At 41.0% G+C, this 26051-nt stretch overlaps 1 long non-coding RNA gene across 1 annotated transcript in view; it reads left to right on the top strand.

The window, feature by feature from the left end:
• Gm29683 (predicted gene, 29683) overlaps positions 1 to 17474 on the top strand; it is a 158985-nt gene extending 141511 nt beyond the window's left edge. The window contains exon 4 of the long non-coding RNA NR_131145.1: positions 17142 to 17474. This is a non-coding gene — a long non-coding RNA (predicted gene, 29683). The remainder of the gene's footprint in view (positions 1 to 17141) is intronic.
• Positions 17475 to 26051: the final 8577 nt, after the last annotated feature.

The raw sequence follows: 26051 nt of genomic DNA, 5'->3' as shown, positions 1-26051 counted from the left end.
TTTTCATTAAACTCTAAAAAGTCTTTAATTTCTTTCTTTATTCCTTCCTTGACCAAGGTATCATTGAGAAGAGTGTTGTTCAGTTTCCATGTGAATGTTGGCTTTCTGTTATTTATTTTGTTATTGAAGATCAGCCTTAGTGCATGGTGATCTGATAGGATACATGGGACAATTTCAATATTTTTGAATCTGTTGAGGCCTGATTTGTGACCTATTATGTGGTCAATTTTGGAGAAGGTACCATGAGGTGCTGAGAAGAAGGTATATCCTTTTGTTTTAGGATAAAATGTTCTGTAGATATCTGTCAGATCCATTTGTTTCATCACTTCTGTTAGTTTCAGTGTGTCCCTGTTTAGTTTCTGTTTCCATGATCTGTCCATTGGTGAAAGTGGTGTGTTGAAGTCTCCCACTATTATTGTGTGAGGTGCAATGTGTGCTTTGAGCTTTACTAAAGTTTCTTTAGTGAATGTGGCTGCTCTTGTATTTGGAGCATAGATATTCAGAATTGAGAGTTCCTCTTGGAGGATTTTACCTTTGATGAGAATGAAGTGTCCCTCCTTGTCTTTTTTGATGACTTTGGGTTGGAAGTCAATCTTATCAGATATTAGGATGGCTACTCCTGCTTGTTTCTTCATACCATTTGCTTGGAAAATTGTTTTCCAGCCTTTCATTCTGAGGTAGTGTCTATCTTTTTCTCTGAGATGAGTTTCCTGTAAGCAGCAAAATGTTGGGTCTTGTTTGTGTAGCCAGTTTGTTAGTCTATGTCTTTTTATTGGCGAGTTGAGACCATTGATGTTAAGAGATATTAAGGAAAAGTAATTGTTGCTTCCTGTTATTTTAGTTGTTAAAGGTGGCATTCTGTTCTTGTGGCTGTCTTCTTTTAGGTTTGTTGAGGGATTACCTTCTTGTTTTTTCTAGGGCGTTGTTCCCGTTCTTGTATTGGTTTTTTTCTGTTATTATCCTTTGAAGGGCTGGATTCGTGGAGAGATAATGCGTGAATTTGGTTTTGTCGTGGAATACTTTGGTTTCTCCCTCTATGATAATTGAGAGTTTGGCTGGGTATAGTAGCCTGGGCTGCAGTTTGTGTTCTCTTAGTGTCTGTATAACATCTGTCCAGGCTCTTCTGGCTTTCATAGTCTCTGGTGAAAAATCTGGTGTAATTCTGATAGGCTTGCCTTTATATGTTACTTGACCTTTTTCCCTTACTGCTTTTAGTATTCTATCTTTATTTAGTGCATTTGATGTTCTGATTATTATGTGTCGGGAGGAATTTCTTTTCTGGTCCAGTCTATTTGGAGTTCTGTAGGCTTCTTGTATGTTCATATGCATCTCATTCTTTAGATTTGGGAAGTTTTCTTCAATAATTTTGTTGAAGATGTTTGCTGGACCTTTGAGTTGAAAATCTTCATTCTCATCCACTCCTATTATCCGTACGTTTGGTCTTCTTATTATGTCCTGGATTTCCTGGATATTTTGAGTTAGGATCTTTTTGCATTTTCCATTTTCTTTGATTGTTGTGCCGATGTTCTCTATGGAATCTTCTGCACCTGAGATTCTCTCTTCCATCTCTTGTATTCTGTTGCTGATGCTCAAATCTATGGTTCCAGATTTCTTTCCTAGGGTTTCTATCTCTAGTGTTGCCTCGCTTTGAGTTTTCTTTATTGTGTCTACTTCCCTTTTTAGGTCTAGTATGGTTTTGTTCATTTCCATCACCTGTTTGTATGTTTTTTCCTCTTTTTCTGTAAGGACTTCTACCTGTTTGATTGTGTTTTCCTGTTTTTCTTTAAGGACTTGTAACTCTTTAGCAGTGTTCTCCTGTATTTCTTTAAGTGATTTATTAAAGTCCTTCTTGATGTCCTCTACCATCATCATGAGATATGCTTTTAAATCTAGGTCTAGGTTCTCAGGTGTGTTGGGGTTCCCTGGACTGGGCGAAGTGGGTGTGCTGGGTTCTGGTGATGGTGAGTGGTCTTGGTTCCTGTTAGTAAGATTCCTCCGTTTACCTTTCGCCATCTGGTAATCTCTGGAGTTAGTAGTTATAGTTGACTCTGTTTAGAGATTGTTCTTCTGATGATTCTGTTACCGTCTATCAGCAGACCTGGGAGACAGATTCTCTCCTCTGAGTTTCAGTGCTCAGAGCACTCTCTGCTGGCAAGCTCTCTTACAGGGAAGGTGCGCAGATATCTTGTATTTGGACCTCCTCCTGGCCGAAGAAGAAGGCCCAAAACAGGACCTTTCTCAGACACTGTGTTGCTTTGGCAGTTCCCAGGTGGTACAGACTCTCACCTAAGCAGACTAAATTCCTAAGTTCCTTGGAGTCCCGGGACCAAGATGGCGACCGCTGCTGCTGTGGCTTAGGCCGCCTCCCCAGCCGGGTGGGCACCTGTCCTCCGGTCCGGAAGGTGGCCGGCTGTCCCCGGCCCACACAGGGTGCTGCCTCAGCGCCTCTGTGCTTCCGCCTGTTCCAGAAGCTGTCAGGTTCTCTGGCGCACCCTCTCACCTGTTCAGACTAATTTCCTAAGTTCGGCGGGTCCCGCACCAAGATGGCGACCGCTGCTGCTGTGGCTTAGGTCGCCTCCCCAGCCGGGTGGGCACCTGTCCTCTGGTCCGGAAGGTGGCCGGCTGTCCCCGGCCCACACAGGGTGCTGCCTCAGCCCCTCTGTGCTTCTGCCTGTTCCAGAGGCTGTCAGGTTCTCTGGCGCACCCTCTCACCTGTTCAGACTAATTTCCTAAGTTCGGCGGGTCCCGGACCAAGATGGCGACCGCTGCTGCTGTGGCTTAGGCCGCCTCCCCAGCTGGGTGGGCACCTGTCCTCCGGTCCGGAAGGTGGCCGGCTGTCCCCGGCCCACACAGGGTGCTGCCTCAGCGCCTCTGTGCTTCCGCCTGTTCCAGAAGCTGTCAGGTTCTCTGGCGCACCCTCTCACCTGTTCAGACTAATTTCCTAAGTTCGGCGGTCCCGGACCAAGATGGCGACCGCTGCTGCTGTGGCTTAGGCCGCCTCCCCAGCCGGGCGGGCACCTGTCCTCCGGTCCGGAAGGTGGCTGGCTGTCCCCGGCCCACAAAGGGTGCTGCCTCAGCGCCTCTGTGCTTCCGCCTCAAGTAGAAGCAATTCTAAACTCTGTAACCAATGGGAAGGGAGCAGAAAAGCAGACTCTTTGTCACAATAGTTTAGTCACTGAGAGAAAGAGAATGAAAACCAACAGCTGTAGCAGAGGCTGTCCTTCAGGATTATCTAGTTTCCATGTCATTTTCCTTGTTGATGTGACACAAGACGTATGTAGTGTTCACGGTGAGCCTTTCCCCCATGTTCTAAACACTAATCTGGTGGAAAGTCAGGAGAGAATTCCAGGAGAAATCATGGACGAGTACGTGTGAAATCCCTTGGCCTTCTTTCTCTCCTGTTTTTGTGGATGTAGTTGAAACTGTAACACTATTACCTGGAGTAAGATAAGTCTGGGAGTAGACTTTGACCTTCTGCATGACCCTCAATGACCCTGCATGGGTTAACTGACTGAGCTCTAGAAACTGGTTTATTCTCCCAGCAAATCCTACCTTAGCCAAACAACTATGACTTATCACGTGACTAATGTACTAAACAGAGAATTCATCAGAGAGGGGAGTTATTAGAACAGAATGAAGAGGGTGACCTGATGCTCAGGTCCTGAATACAGAACTTCTTGAGTCTCCTTTGAAGAAGCAGGATTGAGTCTAGAATCGGGTGCCGAATAGCCTCTGCCATGGGAATCAAGAGGGCTTTACTTTATGGGGAAGTGTTTGAAAGGGAAATAGGCAGTGGCTTCTTTTCGTAAAGAATCCATGCAGAGATGAAGAAATCCTAAGAAGGAATAAGGCCTGGTACCAAGGAACAGTGATTAAAAAACTGGCACTAGAGTAAAACAGACATGTTGACCAATGGAACAGCATAGAGGACCAGTGATAAATACACTGTTATGTCATCTCTCTCTCTCTCTCTCTCTCTCTCTCTCTCTCTCCCTCTCTCTCTGTTTCTTTCTCTCAAGTCTTACTTTGTAGCCTTAGCTAACCTAGAATTGTTATGTATATCACACTGGCCTGGCTCCCATAGAGGTCCATCTGCCTTTGCCTCATCCAGGATATTTGGCTGGTCTCTGCTTTTCTAGGCAGCTCGACTGATCTGAGCCTTTTCTAGGCAGCACTTGTCTAAGATCAAGTCTCAGCAGTCTTTTTTGTTTATATAGTCTTGAGGAGGTCAAGTTAATCTGGTCAGTTTTAGGGACATCTTGAAGATATTTTGAATGAGTTGCTTCCTTCTTGTCTCAATGAGCTTCCCTGCAGAATGGTCTGGTTTATCTTCTTACATTATGCTGCTTTACCTCCCTATAGTCAGCCTGCCTTGAAAATACCTTATTGTTTCACATCTCATTTTTACATTCTACATATTAAGAAGCTTCTATCCTAGATGAAAGGGTTTCCTCTCAGAGCCAACTACTATATAATATCAGCTAAGTCCTCAGACCAGGGATTGATAACCACAATATATAAAGTTCTGCAAAAACTAAATACCCAATGTAAAACTAGCAATCACTAAATGGACTGATGAAACTAACAGACAATCCTCAAAAGAAGAAACACAAATGTTCAATAACTATTAAAATTGTTCAGCACCTTTAGCCATTAGGGAGATGCAACTTAAGGCCACCTTGAGATTCCATCTCACTCCTAATCCGAGTGATAAAGACAAATGACAATAGATGCTGAAAAAGACTGAAGGGAAAGAATACCGTACTCACTGATAGTGAGAGTGCAAGCTAGCGTAGCTGCTATGAAAGGAGAATTAAACACACAACTAACAGACGAATCAATTACACTGCTCCTGAGCATATTACAAGGGGCTCCAAATTTAACCACTGAATACACACACATCTATATTTGTTGCTGTTCTTGTCATAATGGATTATGAAAATGTGGCACACACACGTACATATGCATATTCTGTCTCATATGGAGACAGTAACTTTCATTGTTTATATGTATGCCAATAAGGGGCTGAGAGACTAGGTATAGGTTATGAAACTAGAGAGGACACCAGGAGAGGGGCAAGAGATGGTGAAAAGAAGGCAGGTCACATGTGACATGAAAGCAGGAAGGAGATGGAGAAGAGAGGACAGGAGAAGCAACACCATCAACTTTTGTATGAAAAATGGCAACCCTAAAATATTCTTTATAAGCTAATAAACATTAAAAATAGTAAAAACTTATAAAAGATCAGGACTAAGCTTTAGATTTCCCCAAATTCCAGAACAAAGGAAATCCAGAAAGGATAACAACTTTTGCCCACAGTAGGCATAAAGATCTCAAAATATCATCCCTATACTAGAGTACTCTAGCTCTGAAATTAGTGGGACAAAGCCTAGGACATTGTTCTGAATACTACTCTAGTACAGCTTGAGTTAGGAGCATATACCAAGACCTGGGAGCATATTTCTCAGCATTATGGGATGAGTCAGTAAGTTGACCAGGCCATCCGGATCCAATTGTTCACACAGACTGGAAGCGTGTTAGTGGCCAGAGAAGCAAAATCATCCAAGGAGAGTAGATTTCATTTTGACTTCACATTCTTTGAAGAGTTGGGAAAAACTGCCAGACTTGAAAGACAAAACTTCAGGACAGTCAAGGTTTGCTGAACATGTATATCCCTCAAAATGTACAGAAGACCCACATTGTGCTGGGTGTGGTGGAGGTCCTGGGGGACAGGAGATGAATAAAAAGTGGGTCTTGCTTTGGAATCTTCAGCGAATGTCACATCATTACCCACAGGAAATGTCAAGGCATAAGAGCAGAGGGTCCAGAGTTTAGCTGGAAGGAAAGAGGATTTGCAGAAAAAACTATAATTGATGTCTCCAGGTGGGTTCAGGGCTTCCCTATAAAAGGCATGCTACATCTGCTCTGGAGGGTCCCAACAGGAAGGATTTTAATCAAAGGGCAACATTTCCATCTATAGGAACAAAAGGGAAACTTTTATCACAGAGATGATTTCTTTGGGTGGTAGCACGTTCCTTATTACTCTAACAATATTCAAATAGACACCGGTGTACACGCCAGGGTATTTTACCTCAGAACTCCAGCTTTTCTTGATTTAGCATAACTTTGATTTTCTGCTTCCTCACAAATGAAATGGGTTAATGATACCCATGGTACAGAGCTGAAGGGAAGATTAATGTTAAAGGTGGGCTGAGCATAGTGGCTCTTCAGTCTGGGTTCTGATAGTGGTCCTGATGCATGGATGCTTCAGCTGAGGCTGCTGCTGATGTAGCAGTGGGATTTAAAAGTCTGGGATGCAAGGAACCAGATGACATGGCTCCCAAAATTATCTCAAGCCTGACCTTGTAGGGTTTTAAGATTCAGTACAGCAGTGTGATTATCTATGACAATAAAAGGACCATTGTAGATCCCATAAACCAAGGTAACCTGTTGTTAAGTGGGGCCTTGCCAATGTTCACCTCCTGAAAGATCTGTGGCTTATACAAAATGATCTCTCAGACGTAAGAATGTGTCTATAGTTGGCTTAGTTTGCCCAGTGGAGTCAAATTCTGACTTCAGAGCTGAACATACACTAAAATATTTCCTTTCTCTATAATCCCTTTAAATCTTCGTTAAATATTATGACAGTGAGTGTATCACAGCCCCTGCTGGTACGGCCAGAGGCAAGCTTTCTTATAAAATATCTAAGCTTCACAGCAGCAGAGGGTAGAAACTTCATAGTGCTATGTCAGTGGTCAACAGTGGAAGAGGAGAATTCCTCTTCTTCATGCAGCATGACCCTGTATATGTAGATATCCAATAGGTCAGCCATTGGCATTTAGTAGCCATTCTGGACAGCATCCCCAGTGACATTCCTTTCTTCAGATGCTCTTCTTGCAATGGGACACAGCATAGTACAGCCAGAGGGAGGCTTCCAGAACTTGTTGTTATAGACTATGGAAGAAAAAATTAAAGTTCAGGATGATAAAAGTTTGTTTTCCCCCATATGTTAATGTTTTCTTTAGCTAAAAGGCTGACTCTTTTTTTTTTCAAAATCTGGAAGAAATGTGCATGTGATTTTCTTTTTCTTCTTGGTGAATATTATACAATAGGTTGCTTACGTAGGGGATATCAAGAAAAGGCTCTGAATGCCATCAGGACCTAGAATTAACAATAGACTTCTTAGCCAAAAGCTTCTTGTTCAGCAGAGAATCAAACATATATCATGCCATATAGGTTTTTTTTTTTTTGTCTGTATGAATCACAGTTATGGGGCATCTCTAGGCACAGTCACACAATTCTCCTTTCACTATGCTTTATAATTTTTCAGAGGTGGTTATTAATAGGTGTCAGAACAAGGGTAACTTTTTAAGCTCACAATCCCTGCAACAACACCTCCTGGCCCCTGATTGTTTAGGGTTGCTAATGTAACCACACTGGGAAAATGTTTTAAATGCACTAACACTTCTAAATGCCATTTTCCCATCAAAATATTTCCCCTTATTTGGTCCACCCAGCTAATGCATTTCTGTGACACCCACATTAACACTGCAGTCTCCTCGCACCTTGACCCCTTCCTTGTAGTCAAAGCACACTTTAGTGTCTGAGAGAACAGGCCTCCTAAAAAGAGGCAGGCAATTAGACCCAAAGCAATACCTAGGTCTGATGAGCTCTGTTGGCTCATTTTCCACCAAGGGGCTTCTGAACTCTTGTGATATACTAAGCAGAAAGGAAATGGATTCCTGGATCCATTCCTATATTTGCAACAGCTGGGACTGCATGTTAATCACTTCTCTCAAATGGGTGGGAGAAATTCCTGGGACCCACTGTTTAGAATGCGAATCTCGCAGGAACACCTGGGCACTGGATTTTTCCATTCCACAAAGTTTACCTTGTATGTCCAGTAACCTAATTGAGCCAGGAAGTAACAATGGAAAACACATGTCTAGAATTAAAATATGATCAGATAGCAGACGTACTGGGAAATCCAAGCCTTGTCTTTTCCATTTACTTGCTGTTTGTTTTTTATGTGAGTCTACATCGACATGGGGTGCTGGGATATGCTCAATTTGTCTGCTATAAGCAACATGTCAAGATGTCTGAAGGCAGGAAGACGGGGAAGGAGAGAAACAGCTGGGAGGCGGTGAAGGGAGAGAAGTGATGGCTAGAAGTAGTTCATCTCCAGTTCTCCGAAGTTTAGGATTCACTGCATCTCAGAGTGTTGGAAGCTCCAGACAGAATAAGACACAGACCCAGAATCCAAAGTCTTCAGTACAAAAAATATTGACTGATGCAGGCAGAGAAAATTAGTGTTTGGGGATAATGGATAGAAATACAGGCTGAGGGAGCCTGGACTAGTACTGCTGATCTATCGATGCTCTGGCACAACACAAGTGCATTGCTATAATCCGGGGGTGTGGTCAGGGAGGAGTTCAGGGGCGATGTGGTCTATAGAAGAGCAGCCATCAGAACCCAAAAGGGTTGAATTTGAACTTGGGGAGGACTTCTAGCCCTAGAAAACTCTGACTTGAAAAAGAATTGGATATGCATGGAAAACAAAAAAACCTGTAACTTAAGAATCTTGATAGTTTGAATCAAATGAATAGACTTTGTTTTTATTGAATGCTTAATTTACAAGAACAAAGGGTCAAGAGAGATACTCCCCCACCCCCAACACTTTGCCAGAAACACATAAATGGCTTGTTTCAGAGTGTTAATACTGTAAGAAATACAGTGGGCACAGCCACCCACTTGTTAGACTTTCTCATACATTACTATAAAGTGCAATGGAGTTTGACAAGAACCAACCTCCTGGTCACAGGGACTCGCCCATTCTCAATAGCAGCATAATCCAGACATAGATACAATTGCTATTTAGTGAACAAAGGCCTATTTTCTATATTGTGATTGGGGTGATAACTTGTGAGCAGAAAGCTTAGCAATCTGAGAATAAGGTTCTGTATGCAGAGATCTGCTCTCTGGGCCTCAGTTTCTCCCCTGGAAACTAGAAGTACAAGCTTTTCTCTGCTAATTATTGTAAGGATGACAGGTGACCATGCTTAGCACACAATAGGTTCTCAAGAAGTGCAGCTGCCATAGCCTCCTTGTATTTTTTGGTTTTCTTTCTTCCTCTGCATCCTGCCATTTGCACCCTCTCCTGCAACCTTCTCCTGCTTTGTTGTGCTGTACCACCTGGGTATCCTAGTGATACCTTTGCTTCATAGGATGAAGTAGGGTTCTCTATGCTTGGGTTGGGTGGCCTGCATTCTAGAAAACCTGGGGCTGATAGAACCTGGATTTTCTTAGCGTGGCAGCTGTGTTCCCTTTCTTTCCTGTCTGTGATGTTCTTCTTTTGCATGTTGACGGGAGAGGAGAGACCAAATCAGATGCTCAGGAATGAAGCTACTATTGGAGTTCAGCACTCCTTTTCTTGACCCATGTGCAGGGAGCTTAATGGCAGCCATGCAGTTGGAAGAACTAGGGTGACCCAGGGGATGCTCACAGCACTCCATTAGTTTTGAAACAATAAGTTCCATGAAGACATTTTCTTGAAAGTGTCTTGGTGGGAATGTGTGGTTTTGCTTTTTCTTTGCACACGATAGCATATAGAAAGAAATTGGGAGTGGGGTGGGGGGAAGAACTAGCATATTATTAGACAAATGAAAAGCTTTTCTCAGTAATTTCTTCAGATAATCTCATTCAAAAGGAAACCAAGTTAATACAGAAATATAGAGAGATGGGACAAGGTAAAAGAAAAAGGGACAGAAAGATAAAATGTGCAGACAGGAGGTTGGTACATTTCGGATGCCAGAGCAGGCAAGAGCAGGTTTACTACCATTTTTTTTTGTTTGTTTGTTTCTGTCAGGAATTAGACTTTTTAGAAAGATGCATAAAAATTACTACAGAAGGAAGTAAACACTATCATTTTCTAGAAGATAACTTGACCTGAAACACAAATGAGACAGATGGGGAGCTAGTTACAGTAGAATTAAGTTCTGAATTAGTCTTTTAATATAAACTTTTACTTATGGCATCTCCTTTGAAGTCCCTAAGTCCACAATTTCTTTTATTCTCTAAATGAGAACAATGAAGCTCACAGAGTTTCTATGGCCTATCCAAAGCCATGCATTTAGAAAACACTGCAAACCAGAACCTTATTCTTAAGGAAGAGTTTGACAAGTAAATGTTTTTCAATTAAGATGTTTCTTATCCATACTCATTAGAACACACACACACACACACACACACACACACACACACACACAACCTATCTTTACATATTCTCATGGGCAGAAAAATGAGAAACGGGTCTCTTCTCTTCTGTGACCCATTGTTTAAAATATCACATCTGGCTTTGTGCAATCTGACCAACAGACCCCAAACTGGAGAAGCCAAGGTCTTCAGTCTTGGAGCCAGATTACAAGCCAACACTGTCACATCCTTATTCTATGTTTTATGAGCACCAACTCACTTAATCTTGCAGAAGGTGTCACTGTTGTCCCCCTCTTTAGACAGAGAGAAGAAAGCAAAGAGGCTAATGGCTATTGTCCATGTCACTGTTACTGTATTGTCAGTGCTCAGGGATGGCAGGGGAATGAAGCCACACCAGGAGTCTGTGTGCAGAGAACACAGACTTCCCTGGCACAGTTCTCTCCTGCAGGGTTGGTGAATCCATCTGGCCAGCTGGTTGGTGTCATGATTCCGAGAGCAGAGACTAAGACTTGTAGCAATGTGAGCCAATCTCGGCAGGCACACAGCTGATACATCATCTAGGTTGAAAGACAGACTAGGAAGATTTGGGGACCAATGGCAAACACAATGTTTTTTCCTCACACATCTTTAGGGGGCCTTGGGGAGAGCAGCAGGGGATTATCAAGAGGAGTCTAGAGCCCTACCCACCTCTCTTTGGGACCCACACTGTATGCACCTGTCAATATGCTTCCATTTTCCCCCCCTTTTCATAAAATATTCCTGTCTTTGTTGAAATAATGTAGTTATGCATTGAATATTTTCAATAAAAAAAGATTTACTTCCATTACATATGAGTCTTGTAGCCATAGTCTATGACCTTGCTCAATCTCCAGCTGCATGGAATCAAGCCCTTTGTATTATCTATTTAAGTCTTTAAATTTGGTATTTAGGTTAAATACAAAATATGGTTCTTAGCATTATTCCAAGGTCACTGTTCATGATGGAAAAAATGTTAAAAGCACAGAAGTAATGCAGGGAAAATCCATTATTAAGAGCGGCACCCCTTATCTACAATAGCAGCTACTTTCACATGATTTCCTTGCATTGTGGTGACATACTATTGGCATCGTAGCTAACGTCCCGTTAATATTGCTATTGTATATCTCTATTCAGCATTTCCACCAGTTTATAATTCAGTGTATTCCTGGGCTAAACTTTGGTTAATGGTAATCTTGGCTTTAAAACTTCGCTGAAGAAATTAAAAGGCATAGGAATGAAACCGTGCAGAGCATTGCTTTTGTTGAGCATAGGCAAGCAAAAGACACCTTGTTTGGGGGATTTGAGAGGGAAATTGATTTTTGTTTTTTTTTTTAATCAGTTGCCACCAGGATTATAATGCTATTAATGCAAAAGCATGCTGAACTAATTAAGAAGCAGAGACCTGGAAAGTATCCTAGGAGGTGTCCAATAGGAAGGTTATATCCCATCCCCCTCCCGACATGTGGGGAACAATGTCCAAAGAGCCCTGGGCAATCCATTCCACAATTGTTATTGTTAACTTGTTTCATCGCCTGACCATCCCTACTGTCAGGAGTGTTTCCCTCATGTTGAACTCAAATCCTTGCAGTTTAAACCAATTTCCCACTGCTTTTATGGGAAATGGCAAATGGCTGTTCTGTATCAAATAGATGACAACCCCAGGGTTTTACACATGCCTCTATTGGACCTTCCCAGGGTCAGCCCTCCAGATGGAACATGGACTTCCCGGTTTTGATTGTAAAACTGGGAATCAATGAGTCCCTGTTATTCTTAGAGGCCCATTGTGGGGCCCATTTCCTAGCATCCATCTGCTCTGCCTATAGGTGCAAACAGTCAGGAGATTCACACAGTTGATTAAAATTACCAAGTGCCTTCCTGATTGGGAGAAGGAATCATTATCATACATTCTTTATTATTGCATTTGACATTAGACATGAACACCAGGCCACTCTCTCTGTCTCATGTGCGAGTGGCTCTAAAATGTGCAGATTGGAATGCAGAGGTCTAATTCCAACCCAGGTCTCCCTGGTGGCAGAGTCTTTCTGGTTGCTCAGGGGTGGTTCCCCAGCTTTTCCAGGAGGAAGTGGAGATTTGTCTCAAACACGGACTTGTTCAGTAAGTATATGGATTTTTATATCCATTAAACATTATTTTAGAGGACTCTGGGGGAAAATATTAAAAATTCAGGATGCGTGGGACAGGGAAGCTCTTCTTTATAAATTTTTCTGACACCATCACTACAATTACCCTACAAACCTATGTTACCTCTGCTTTCCCCAGATGAAAGAAATGATTCTATGGAAGTTTAGCTTGGTGAACCAGTTGAGTTATTGAGGTTGCCTACAGGAGTATTGATGAGGGATTGCTTAGAGGAGCAAGGGTGTTTCAAAGGCAGCTGCATCACTTGGAAGCTCACCTCAGCATGGTTAACCACTCATGCAAGCTATAACCTGGAAGTTCCTTATGAAAGTTCCTTATGAAACCTACAGGCAGCTCAGCTGATCGAAACGACTCTTTTCCCAGCAACTGTTTGTTCTTTTTGAAACCATGGAGCATGGTCTTGTGAGCCTTTTAATTTTTGGGAGTTTCTAGAACCTAGTCTGTTTAGGTGAGCCTTGTGTGTTTCATTATGTCCCAGAAGGGAGCATTTATGTGGTAGTTTGGCAGCAGAGCTAGGGAGGGGAGGGGGGAGAAAAACCAAAAGATTAGTCATGTCATGAAGCCATGGGAACAGAATGAGTAGATGGTGGAACGCAGGCAGAGATAGACACTGAGGACAAAACAGGAGGAGAGCTGGGAATGGTTGCTCTGTGTGGCTACCTTGGGATGGAGTATGTTCTTACAACCAAAGAGCAGATTGCCTCAGAGCTTCCTCAAAGATAAGCCTTCACCGTTTGTGGGTCTGTCTTGGCTAAAATGTCTATATTATCACTGGGGACATATGTGAATCTTATCTGGGTTGTTCGTGTGTGGGAGCATGTTTGAATGAATGTGTGCATATTTGTACTCATGTGTGCCTGTGTGTATGTTAGTGTGTGTGTGTGTGTGTGTGTGTGTGTGTCTGTGATCTAAAGTTTATGAAATCAAGACACAATCTGGATACAAGAAGTGTGTGAATAGGGTGATGAGCTCTATATGAAAATGTGAATCTGTTTATGTAAAAAAAAAATCCAGCCGATGAATCAGGGAGAGGTGATTGAGCAGCAAAGGGATCTAGAAGGAAGCATAGTTTAGTTCGCTCTGAGCTTCGATGGAGTTATTAATATTGAGAGATAGGGAATATAAATTTATCCTTATGTGATAAAACCCCCAGAACTTGTATGTATACCTGTTGAAAACTGAGGTGGGGAATGAACACAGTTCCAGAGTGACAGCATGTGATGCATTCTGTCTGTCTGGTTTATTTCCATGAATGATTTTTGAGTCCTATCCACGTTGTCACAGGTGACAGGATCCTAACCCTTTTTAATAACTGATTAGTATTCTATTGAGCCCATTTGCTGCATTTTCTTTATCAGCTGATCAGTTGATTAACATTCACTTTGTTTCCATTTCTTGGCTGTTGTGGAAAGTGCTACAATAAACAAGCAATGCACATAGGACTTTATCCATTTCAGTTCCCTTGGGATACATAACCCAGTCTGAGGATTGCTGGAGTCTGTGATGATTCGATAATTCTGAGGGATTTTCCTGCTGTGTTCAGACTCTGCACTCCCACTAACTATGGACAAGGTGTTTGTCCTCTCCACATCTGGCCAGCACTTGTTATCTTTGTTTTGATGGTAGCTATTCTTACTGGGATGACAGTATCTCTTGTGATTTTTACTTGTTTTCCCCACTGATTAGTAATTCTGAGCACGTTTTTGCAAATACTTTATATTTTCTCTTGCAAGGCTCCATTAGATTGTTTTTTTTTTTTTTCTGACATCTTGGAACACTTTTCATATCTCTGTTCTCTTTGGTATGTTACTTACATACTAAAAATAGAATTAAGATGTTTCATACTAAAGTACAGTTTTCCAGAACTTTAGTGTTAGTTATTCGAAGTTTTTGGTTCATGGGGACTGTGAATTTTGCTCAGAGGATAAAACACTTGCTATGAAAGAGTGAAGACTGGAGTTGGTCCCAGCAACCCTACGAAGGCCAGATGGACATGTGGCCCACTTGAATTCCAGAACTCGGGTGGCAGAGGCAGGGTATCTCTCTGGGCAAGCAGGTAAGATAGATTATTTAGGGTCAGTGACCTATGGGTTTAGCAATAGAATTTGCTTTAGTAAATAAAGTGGGAAACAATCATAGCAGATACCCATACTGACTTTGCCCCCCCCCCAAGTGTGCTCACACACATGTGCTCAACACAGGTATGCCACACACACACGCACATGCACATGCCAAATGCTTTTTAGTTAGAATGAGTTTGCTTATTTACATCACAGAGGCCATGTCACCACTTTTTTGAGGACGATCAGATGTGTCACCTAACCCATTTCTTTTTCTTTGCTCCTGGACCTGCCTTCATCTGCCTACCATGTCACCTGGAGCATTGTTAATCTGGCCATTTCTGTTTCACTACCATGTGAGAACTTGTTTTCTCTGTGCCCTACAGCTTCCTCTCAGATTGCTTTCTATTTCGGGCACTGTACAGCCTCTAATAACACCCCGCCTCTCCCTCCTCACCCCAAGTACATGTGCATAATATGTTTGTGAAGGGACGTACTTGTCATTGTGAGTATGTGTAAATTAGAAGACAGCTTTGTGGAGTCAACTTTTAAAAAGTCCCATCTTCATGTGGCTTCCAGGGATCAAACTCAGGCACCCAGGTTTGTGACATAAACACTTTACCTGCTGTCTTCTCTCCCAAGCCTGTTTCTCTTTCTTTTTTCTCCTCCTTGTCCTCCTCCCTCCTCTCCCTCTCCTCATCCCCACTCCTTCCTCTCCTTCCCATCTCTCTAGGTATGGTCTCTAACCTGGGACATCCTAGCTTAGTTCAGTCTCACTCAAACTCAAAGCAGTCCTGCTTCAGCCTACCAGTTGCTGGGACTGCAAGCATGAAGTACCACCAAGACTGCTGAATATTTTTAATTTCAAGAGGACTTTTGTATGACACATTTTAGCTTGTTTTCTAAGATGAGTTTTTAAACTGTTTCCCTCATTTGTTATCCTCATGCCCGCTCTCTTTATTGATGCCCTTCAGGAATAACTTTCACTTGGGGTAGGGTAGAGCATGAAGTTTATTGGGCAATTGTCTTTTCTATCTGAGTTTTCTTTTTGTCTTCAGTGTTCTAGACCTTGTACGTTATTCAGTTTTCCACTGTCAAGGAGTTAACCTTAGTGTGCTGAGTGGGGAGAATCAGGGTCTAAATTCTCTTTAAACCCAGGTCTGTTTGGTCCTTCTTATCTTGGTACTCCTCTTCTTAAGTGTTTTAAACTTAGGGAGACTTTTTGAGCCTCTCTGGAGCGCACTGCTAGCTTTGTCTTATCCTATGCAGCAGGAGAGCCATGTCTCTCTGTCAGCCAAGTTTGTCTCATGATTCTACCTGCTGTTCAGTCTGAAAGTTTAGCTTCTAGGGGTGATTTCCTGCAGGGGTTTAAGATCAATAAATATTCTTTTAAAAATTCTTATTGTCCATCATAGGAAACAGACACAGGTTTCAAATCCAGCATCCTTGACCTGAATTGCATGGAAGTATTTGTTGCCTAGTGAAGACTGTAATTAGAATAGAGGGGAAGAGGGAGAGACAGAGAAAGGGAAGGAGGAAGGAAGGGAGAGAGGGAGGGAAGGACAGAAGGAGAAAGAGGGGAGGGAGAGGGAGAGAGAGAGAGAGAGAGAGAGAGAGAGAGAGAGAGAGAGAGAGAGAGAGAGAGAGAGTTGTAATAGCTAATCCCAGGAACCACAGCAAAAAGGAATTTAAGTTGAGACATTACCCATTAACCTTCAACTTAGGAAACAACACAGTGGTCATGATTTTCCTGGTGGGGAGTATCTCATGAAAAGGTAACTTCAGAATTTTACAGGGAGTAAACAGAATTTCTCTTTTCTTAGGTGAATGTCAGGGTTTGTAATCCCCCATGTGTCTGCTCTTAGGTGTGTGATCTTTGCAGCTCACTGGCACCCGTTTGTGTCAGTTTCTTCCTCTGTAAAGAGTTAATAACAGGGCCTATGTCCAGATCGTTACAGGAGGGCAGAACTAGTGAATAAAGATGTACTGTCAGAGTCTAACACATTGAAAGCATTCCAGAATTGCATCTAATCTTTATTTAATTTTTGCTTCTGACTATGAGTCCCCTTGAGACTCCCATTCGAATGGGGAAAATTCGGTAGTTGGGTCAGGGGATCCACAAAGTCAACAGGATGCCCAGATCTTATGTGGCTGCACCGTGGATGGAAAGGAGGGGGAAGGAGAAAAGGTCTGGACACAGAGAGTTTAGTCATTAGCTCTCAGGCCATTTGTCTGTCTGTGGGTGCAGTGATAACCAAGGCAGTAGCCGTCTCTGCCCTCTTGCAAAAGTGTTGAACACATATGGAGCCTTCCACTGAAAAGCCCCTCCTAGAAAAAACAAAACAAAACAAAACAAAACAAAACAAAACAAAACAAAACACAAACTCAACCACACTTGTTGCACTCAGCCAAAGAGAACCCTGGAGCCCCTAGGCAGACAGGAGCCTCACTCTCAGTTGTCCCTCAGGTTAAACATCGGAAGTCATGTTGTTTGTCCATCTCTTCAGCTTCTTTTGTCAAATGCCAGCTCTTAACATTTGTTCCCCCTCCCCTGGATAGCATCCCTTTTACGATTACCACCTACTTTGCCTGTGTCCCTAAAACCCCATCTCTTTATGCCTTTCATATTCAGGCCTGTCCATCTGTGGATTAAAAAGCCTCCAATCATAAAGCCATCTCTCTTATTTTTAGGCATGGACTGGGGAGAGGAATTGGATCCACATAGCCTGGTGCCAATCTGGATGAGAAGAATCCCATCTGGGCAGCTATCCAGGTTAATGCCCACCCTCGTATTCCTCTCCATGGAGCCTTGTAGCCAACATATTGACTTACCCCCCCATACTCTGCAAGATCATAATCATAAGACAAAGCTCTCTGAAAAGAGGCACACACCCTTCTCAGGAAGAAATGGTCCATGTATTTGGGCTGGCAAGTCATGAAGGAGGGAAAGCCACTTCCATATGTCTTCTGCAGCGCCCCCAGGAAACTCACGCTGCTCACATCAGGACTCTGGATAACATATGATTTGTTGCTCAGTGGGAAGACATTGAAATTCCTGAAGGGAAGGACTTGGCATCCATAATCCTGAGTGTGTGCTCTGCGGAAAGATGGGGAGCAGAAAGCTATTTTGCTCAGGGCTCTAACTCTGCCTGGTGTGTTCTGTGCGGCTGTGCAGCTGTTGACTGCATTCTCACAGTTCTGTGCAAGAAGGTGGCCGTAGTGCTAGGAAAGGGGCCGGGGTGAGAGGTAGCCCCTGAATTATAATCAGACCCTGAAGCTTTTGCTCTGGGAGGTCATCGTGGACTGCTCCCTGTCAGAAGGGCACTGGAGAAAACCACTGTCACTGTTGATTCTTTTTGATGAAGAGGTTATCTGTATGTGGATTCAAGACCTGAGACTCTGCTCCTCCAGAAGGAACAACAGTGTCTGGACACACCTCCGTGTATCAGGACTATACTACAAATGCTACAACTGAGCATTCATATCCAGTGTCCATCAGTAGGGAAGCCCTAGCACTCCAGTTAGACAATCTTTAAAAGTTGATCATCTTTATGGAGGATAGCTAGTGAGGGAGATGAAGAATAGCTAATAGTTCTTATCTTTACTTTCCCAGGTTCTAGTCAGTGCCATACCCAGCTACGGATTTCACTGAAATGTCCAGCTGTTCTCTGTCAGTCTACCAAGCTACCTGATGATAGGTTCATTAACATCCTTTTGAGAATGACCAGGTCTGAGCAGGCTGAATGTCAGCATGAGTCAGAGTGACAAGATCATTTTGTGTTGTGTGGGCCACTAAGCTAGGGTCTCAGGCACATGGGTCCTGGTGCCACTTTTGCTTGGCATAGCTGCTAATTTGGGCATGCCACTCGCTCTTTGACCACAGTTCTCTCTGCTGTGAAAATGACAACCTCTGGTTTGATTCAGCTCACATAACAGGTTAAAGGGTCTGGGTTTTCCTGCAGGTCTTGATGCAAGTATAAGAATCCCCTGCCAGACAGACTTTTCCCAGTCTGTCAAAGCAGAGCAAAAAGAAAAGGGTGGCAATGGCTTAAATGGCCCCAATGGGTGGGGACAGTGCCACACTTTTGTTGCACCAAGTCAGTCATTGTTAAAGATAATGATGAGGACCTCCTTCCCTGCCTTTCCAAGTTCAGAGAGAGATTCTGGCTTCCAACTTCGCCTCCAGTTGAATTGGCTTGACTCTCAAGTGGAACTGGGGACCGGTTTCAAAGGGAATTGGAAAACAGCATTCTTATTCCTCTCTCCCAGAAGCAGTCAAAAGCAGTTCGGAGCTTTGCACGTGCTTGCTCATTAATATGTGAGCCCAAGCTTCCCGAGTGGGAAAATTGTTCTCCTCGGGAGGAGAAACAGAGCATCCTCCTGGGATGTTTCCATCTTTTCCAGTTTCCAGCCAAGATGCCCTAGATAAGGGTACCAGGGTTCAAAAAGAGAACTCCATCTGGGTGTCCACTAATGGACCCACACTATCCACTCTTGCCGGAGAGGAACCCCTGGTTCCTTTTAGGCAATCATTTTTGCTCTCTGAGCCAACTTTGTAAATCTCAGTTGTATCAATTAAAGCTCAGCTATGTGAGAGAGTTTGCTCTATCTTACCAAGGTCTTGCCGGGTGAAATATACACTTTCTCAAGACTCCTGGCCTTCCACTGGGCTCTTTCTGCATCTTTCATCTGGACCTCGTACGTGTTTCGGTGACTGCATGCTTCATTCGGCACTTGAGTGATATGTCCCTTTGACTGTCCAGTCTCTTTCCCATGGGATGGTGCGTTCCTACCGGCAGGGAGTGAGCCTCATCTGCCCGTCTTGCGTGCCTGCTCCTGCTCAGCGTGTGTTTATTAAACTCAGTTAATCATCCACACACTCCCTACAGTAGTCTTCCGGGCTGCACTGGGTCTGTGACATCTTCCATAATCACCCTAGTTTGATGGTACCTCCCAATAATTTATATGTCTGGGTGAAAAATGAATGCACAAAGGAAAAACAACCAGGCGACAGCGCTCTTGGAGAGGGAGAAGCCACGGGCTTTTGTTGGGCTGAGTGGAGTTTGAAAGCTATCAGGAGTTACCTTATGGGCGGAGGTTTCTGAAACGGTTGCTTCCCCCCATTTGCTTGGTCTTTATTTCTACCACTTTTAAGGGACCTTATTACTGCAACCAACTGTAGGTCTGATGTAGGCGATCTGCATACACCTCTTTCAGTTCGTTTCTGAAAGTCGACATTTGTGACGGATGTTTGAAAAAAAAAAAATGAATGGAACTTTGACCCGCACATGTCATTTCCTTTCTCTGATTCAAAGTAGGAAAGGAAATATATCACATTAATTTGGTTGAGAACTGGCAGGGTCCAAACCTGCTACACCTCAGCGCTCAGGGGAGGTTGGTGCAGCCGGTTCTATTGAATCCTCTTGGAAGGGTTTGATAAACACGTGATGTAGAGGAGAGAAAGAGTTAAGTGACCATCACCAATTACAGCCTGGGAGGGGGTGATTAAGAGCAAAATTGCAGGGAGGTTTTTAATTTAGCTGTCTAGAGGAGTCGCCCCCAGTCACACCAGGCTCATCAGATCATACACCTGGCTCCATCCTATCACCCTGTACTGCCAGTCAGAGCAAATGTATCAGAAAGGGCGCCAAATGGATTGTGCGGCTCCGTGCCCTCTGCCTGCATGGCCACAGGAGCTCCCTCATATTTTATTAGAGACGGCAAGAAGGGGCCAATCAAGTTTAAATTAAGCAAACCAAGAAACTACCCAGGGGGAAGTTTAAAGTATGACTCGGTGCCATGCATCCAATTTGTACAATTCTGTGCCATTGCCAACTTATATAAATATAGCTGTTAAAGCAGGGGCTTTGGCGCGCGCGTGTGTGTGTGTGTGTGTTTTATGCTACTACATCATCTCCTATACGCTTTTCATCCATTTTGTCTGAAGTTCATTTTCCCTGCATCGATTTCTCCATAATGTTGTGTCTAAACCTCCACGGTAATGCATCTTATAGTGGCAACATGGGAGGCTGAGGTGGAGGGCGACTTTGAAGATGTGTACCAGCCAACGAACTTCCTTTAAACTATAATGACACAGTATGCTATTAGGGAGAGAGACCTGCTAGGAAACAGTGCTAAACATCCCTGTATGGCTTGTTAAGTGCCTGGCTTTGTGCTACATGCTGGATCACAACATTTCAGTTGCTCAAAGCATCTGGATGTGTGTTCTATGGTACCTCAGTACCATACACTCCACACAGGTGGGATAAGACAAGGAATGATGTTTATTAATAGCCTTAGGAATGTTGTGCAGCATCTCTAAAACGCAGGTACTAAGTGGTCTACATACCACTTATTTATATATACATAGACATGGGCAATATAATTGAGATTCATTATCAGCATATCCTTATTATAAATATTTATAAATCACTGTTTAATTAACATGTTGGTTTAAGCAGTTTCTATTGGCAATACGAAGCTAGCGACACTATGAAGTTTCTGAACTCTATGCATAAACTGAGTGTTTGTAAAAGTGGCAAGCCAGTTTTCTTTTAGGCTAGGGAGAAATATTAAAAACCAGGGTTAAAATTAAGATCTTGTACATCTTCTTACTGCATTGCTAATAATATGTTCTTGTGTGTGAATGTAGACTTGGTTAACTGTCCAAGGCATCTTAATTAAATTAGGAATAATAAAATACTTTCACAATTCCTATTAAGAGTGTTTGCTGATGAGAACAGTTGCTTTTTAGGTTTTAGTTTGAATCCTACATTCTGATCATATGGCCCTGTCTAACAAAGTGGGCTCATAAAAAAATAGATAAAAAAATAGATAATTCTCAAGTCAGTACTATGAAAACACCCAAATTTTTTCTACATTTAATGGACTTTAATAAGTAAACTAAGTTAATCTGGAAGGCATCCAGTTCCAGTATATGTCCCATTCAGATTTGTGCTATGTGAATTTATCTATTCATCATGTGCTGGCGGAGAAGATGCAAGACAATAGGGTCATTTAACTCCAGCTCTTCCAAGTGTCTGGAAAGGCTTGCTATTTTATCTCCTTTCTCTTGCTTTGTAGAGATGTAAAATATTTTTACTCCTTTACTAGTAAAGGTTAAATCATCAAGCAGCTTAACAACATGTTAGTAAATGATTTTTTAAAATAACTATAGCATAACCCAAGGAATTTGTTGTCCTAAGGGGGAAAAAAAAAACTCCAGGAAGCTCTTTATAGATATAATTGCCTTATTTTATTTTTGGAAGACAGTATTCTATTTTTTTGTTCTAAAATTTTTCTCTTTCCTTATTATGCAATCTCATCCTAGCTAAGTAACTCAAGTCAGTTTTTAATGAGGAGCTTCTAGCATTAAAAAATCAACTTCAGAAAAAGCATTTATTATTTTAAGAATGTGTGGGTAAGTCAATCTTGAACAAGTATACAAGCCAATTTATTGTACAAATTGATGTTATCTTTTGACAAATCTGAAATTTTTCATGAATCATCATCCAGAAAGAAGGATTTCTTTAGTGGCTTCAAACAGCAGTATGACAGGTAGATATATAGGGGAAAACATTGAAATAAAGCACTATGAATTGCAATTTGAAAAGAAGCAAGTGAGCATCCTACTTTTCTGGTCACTGAAAACAGAAAACTGGTCCACAATTTCATTCGGTACAAGCACTAGCTATCCTGCAGAAAGCCTTCAGATGGTTTCTAAATCAACAGCAATGAAGCCCAGGTCCCGGAGGAGTAAAAATAACTTAAAAAAAAAAGAGTGGAATCTTATTAAACACTGAGCAATTTTTAAAAGACAAAGACATATTAGGTACAGAGAATATTATTTGAATCTAAATAAATCGAGTAAAAAGGCTAACTGTACCAATAGTATTTAAAAAATATATATGTTCCTCAAATCTAAAATCTGAGGAGTTCATTTCTATGTTGAAATGTACTCCATAAATAAATGTTTTCACAGCTTCCCACTGAACAAAAAAGTTCAATAGTGAAAAGATACTGTCCTACTTTTTCAAGTTTTTCAATGAAGGTTTTAATTTTATTAAATTTGAAATGATTCTTAAAACATTTCAGTAAAAACAATCAGACCCTTCACCACCCCCAACCCCCCATTTCTGGAATTTCAAGACGAAACAAAACTTGTCTTTGTTCTTTGTATTGCTATTTTCAAATAATCATTTAATAAATTTAATGTTAAGTAAATTTGCACTAATATTTGTTTAAACTTTAAGTATTTTTCACAAAGTTGTATAACAAAAAAGCCAAAGTAGAATGTGCAATATTGTGTTTCATAATTTTAAAAGTCTAAGATCTTGTCAGTTGAGCAATTTTATCAAAATTGATTTAATCACAGCAAGTGAGAAGACTTTAATAATTGTTTTGGTAGCATCGAGTAAACTATTGTAGTTTGAAAAAACAAACAATGCTTATTTGTCTTAATATAGTTATATTTTCTTCTTGAAAGTGTAATTTTGAATAAGTTTTGATTTTTAGATAATGCTGATTTTAACCCCCATTTAAACATGCTTCCATTTGGTTACAAGCTATACTGCAAGCTCACATTTTTTCAGAGACTATCGAAATAGAGATTTAAAAGACAATTATGTACTTTTCTATTATAGTTTATAAAAAGCCTCTGTAATCATAATTCATTTGTAATAAGATTTAACTGTAATATATATAAGAATGGGGAGGTAATGTGTAATATTTTAGGAAGACAATTTATACTCTTTTAGAAATTACTTTAATTTTCTCTATGTAAAAGTTATTTTTGAAAGGCAATATCCATTTTGATTTTATAATTCAATATTTTATAAAATTTGTGATTACACAATGTGCTCTGCTTCAGAAAATTATGATGAAACTTCAGTTCCTATGGCCCATGATAAATTACAAAATATAGCAAAAGTAATCTAAGACTGTTCGGATCCACTCAGTTAAAAAAAAGCCAACATTTTGAGTAACTTATTAATTCACTCAATTTTATTTGTTTCACCTATTTCTATACTTCACACCATTGATACAGACAAACTACCCATTGACAATAATAAAAATTTCAAGGCATTTCGCAAAGGAGTGATTGTTTTAAAATTCTATTAATGTCCTGGGTAATAAATAAGGCAGGAAAAAGTTCGGTGTCTTAATCTTGTTTACTCTTAGAAACCAATACTGTAGCCGAGAATTTTGCTAGGCAGGAGAAGGCTGAGCAGATTGATCGAGCATTCTCGCTTTCTCAGTGGTCTGTGTCAATATTGGCCCATGTGTACTCGGTTTGATTCTGTTTATTCTTGTCAGGAGAAGTATTTCATACAAGTCTGCGAGACTTAGTTTAGTTTAGTTGTTTTTGTGTTCCAAGGCTCATTTAAGCATTTCAAGATAAATAAAGTGCAAGAGTTTCTGTTTTGTTTTGTTTTTGTTTTGTCTAGCAGTAAACATTTAATGAAAGTGAATTTTCTTCTCTCAGTGTAGAGAATTTGAAGTGTGTGTTGTTTTAAATATATTTTTTAAAAACAAAATTTCCAAAAGATGAACTTTCATACTTTGAAATACATATCCTTCCTTGTTTTGGAACTTAGGTTTCTAAGTATATAGACATAATTATTTTTCTACAAGAATGTATTTCATGTACAATGACTTTATTTGCCTTGTTTGTCAATATGAGCAAATTTTTAAAGCCAAAACGGCACAAATGATAAATAACTCATTTTTGTTTTTTGTTATTGTTGTTTCATAAAATAATTAAACAGATTTAGCATTCAAATACCAGTTTTATAAACTACAAAGCAAACATTCCAGAATATCTAAGAGTCTGCATATAAAGCAAACACTGTATGCTCCAGATTATAAACTGCTGAGACCCGGAGACAATTTTACTTATTTCCACATTACATCCATAAACTTCAATTCATGACTGCAGCTCCAGTTGCTCATCATGTAATTTTTTCACTGTGACAATTAGTATAATTAATTAATTATTCAATAATTGAAATGCAGGTTAACAAACTTCCATATAGAAAAGTTTTAAAAATGTCCTTCATTCAAACTGTGAACTCTAAGCCTATAAAACTCTTCAAAGAACCCCAAGATATCAAGCAATCTTTTATTTAGCTAAACCTACCCCCCACCTTCACGCCCTTTCATACTTAAATAGTCAGTATGCTCGGAGCTTGGAAAAAAGCGAGAGAAGCCTTAATGGATCACTGGTTTTAACTAAAGAAGTAGGTGCGTATCCCTTATAAATGAATTCAAAACAATTTTTGTTTTAGCATTAATAGTTTGCATCAAATGAAAACAAGCTTCTTAGTGTAGGAGAGTAAAATGTTGAATAGGGCACTTATTAGCATATCTTTTATTTTAAACCCAAGGACAAACATTCTAAAACAATATCTATTACATTGGGACAATGATGGAGGTTTTTTTTTTTTCCATGTTCTAATATTCCAGCGGTGGACTTCCTCTGAGCCAAGGGTAACATAACCAGAGTACAAAGCGAAGGACACAGGAAAAACAGCAGGGACACATAAAATCGATTTAAGAAAAACAATATTTAATCTCATCCAAGCCGAAAGCTAATGCAGTTGGCTGTGGTGGAGAGGGCTCACTTTGCAAAGAGAGGTTTCTTCTCCACATAGATTCTGCCGCCCCGAATGTGCATATATGATTAAGGAAAATGAGGTGCAGATTTGGAGTTTGATCCTAGGCAAAATAAAGGCTGTACATTCTAAAGAGGACCATACATTTGAGGTTCAGTTATGATCGATTGCAGAGAGAATGGTGTGCGTTCTGGAGGTTTTCTCAAGTTTAGCAATAGACAAACCAGGTAACACGTCACCTTTCAGTTTCTCACTGTCTCTTTTGGAAGCCACACATGCTACTAAATTCAGCCTTTCTTCCCCGAATAATTCTAAAATGGCAAACATTTCTGTTACATAATTTTTCCTCTATCCTTCAAAAACGTGTGATTATTTGGAAAAATTACAATGGAATAAATTAAGGGATCTTGACGAAAACAGCGAGGAGGGTAATTTCTATTTTTAGTTGAAGGAAGAACTTCAAAGGAATTAAATCAAAGATGATAAAATGTCTCTCCTTTTATGGCACTCTTCTTCCCTTTGTTCCTTTTGAACAAGGTACTCTAAAGGGCTTCGATTTTTGGACATCCTGAACCAGTGTAAAGCAGGGCCACAGTCATTTAGGTGAGCCTGAACTTCTACAACTCTCCCTACAAGGATACAGATTTGTAGTTTAGTGTGTGAGAAACTGCCCAAAGACAGTCTTTGCAACAAGTGTCACTCAGCTCCAGGAGTCATTTCTGTATTAAGGATGTGAACTTGATTTTGTCTTTTTCTGAGAAAACTACTTTTTTTTTTTCATTAGAAATCTTTAACGTGCTTTCCCCCGACCCCCATTTTTTAATGGAACTGTGTATTCCTAAAGCAGTATCATTTACTATACTGGTTAAAATAATGCTTCTCCTATTTTTCTGTGCCCTCTTTGTGTGCATGACCTTGCTACCTGTTAGCATTTTGGTTTGGAACTTTTATTATCATTGGTTGTTTTCATTCCTTATCACTTTAATAC

Source organism: Mus musculus, chromosome 7 (genome assembly GCF_000001635.26).
Source record: "Mus musculus strain C57BL/6J chromosome 7, GRCm38.p6 C57BL/6J".
Classification (NCBI taxonomy): domain Eukaryota; kingdom Metazoa; phylum Chordata; class Mammalia; order Rodentia; family Muridae; genus Mus; species Mus musculus.
This window is presented reverse-complemented; position numbering and strand designations above follow the sequence as displayed.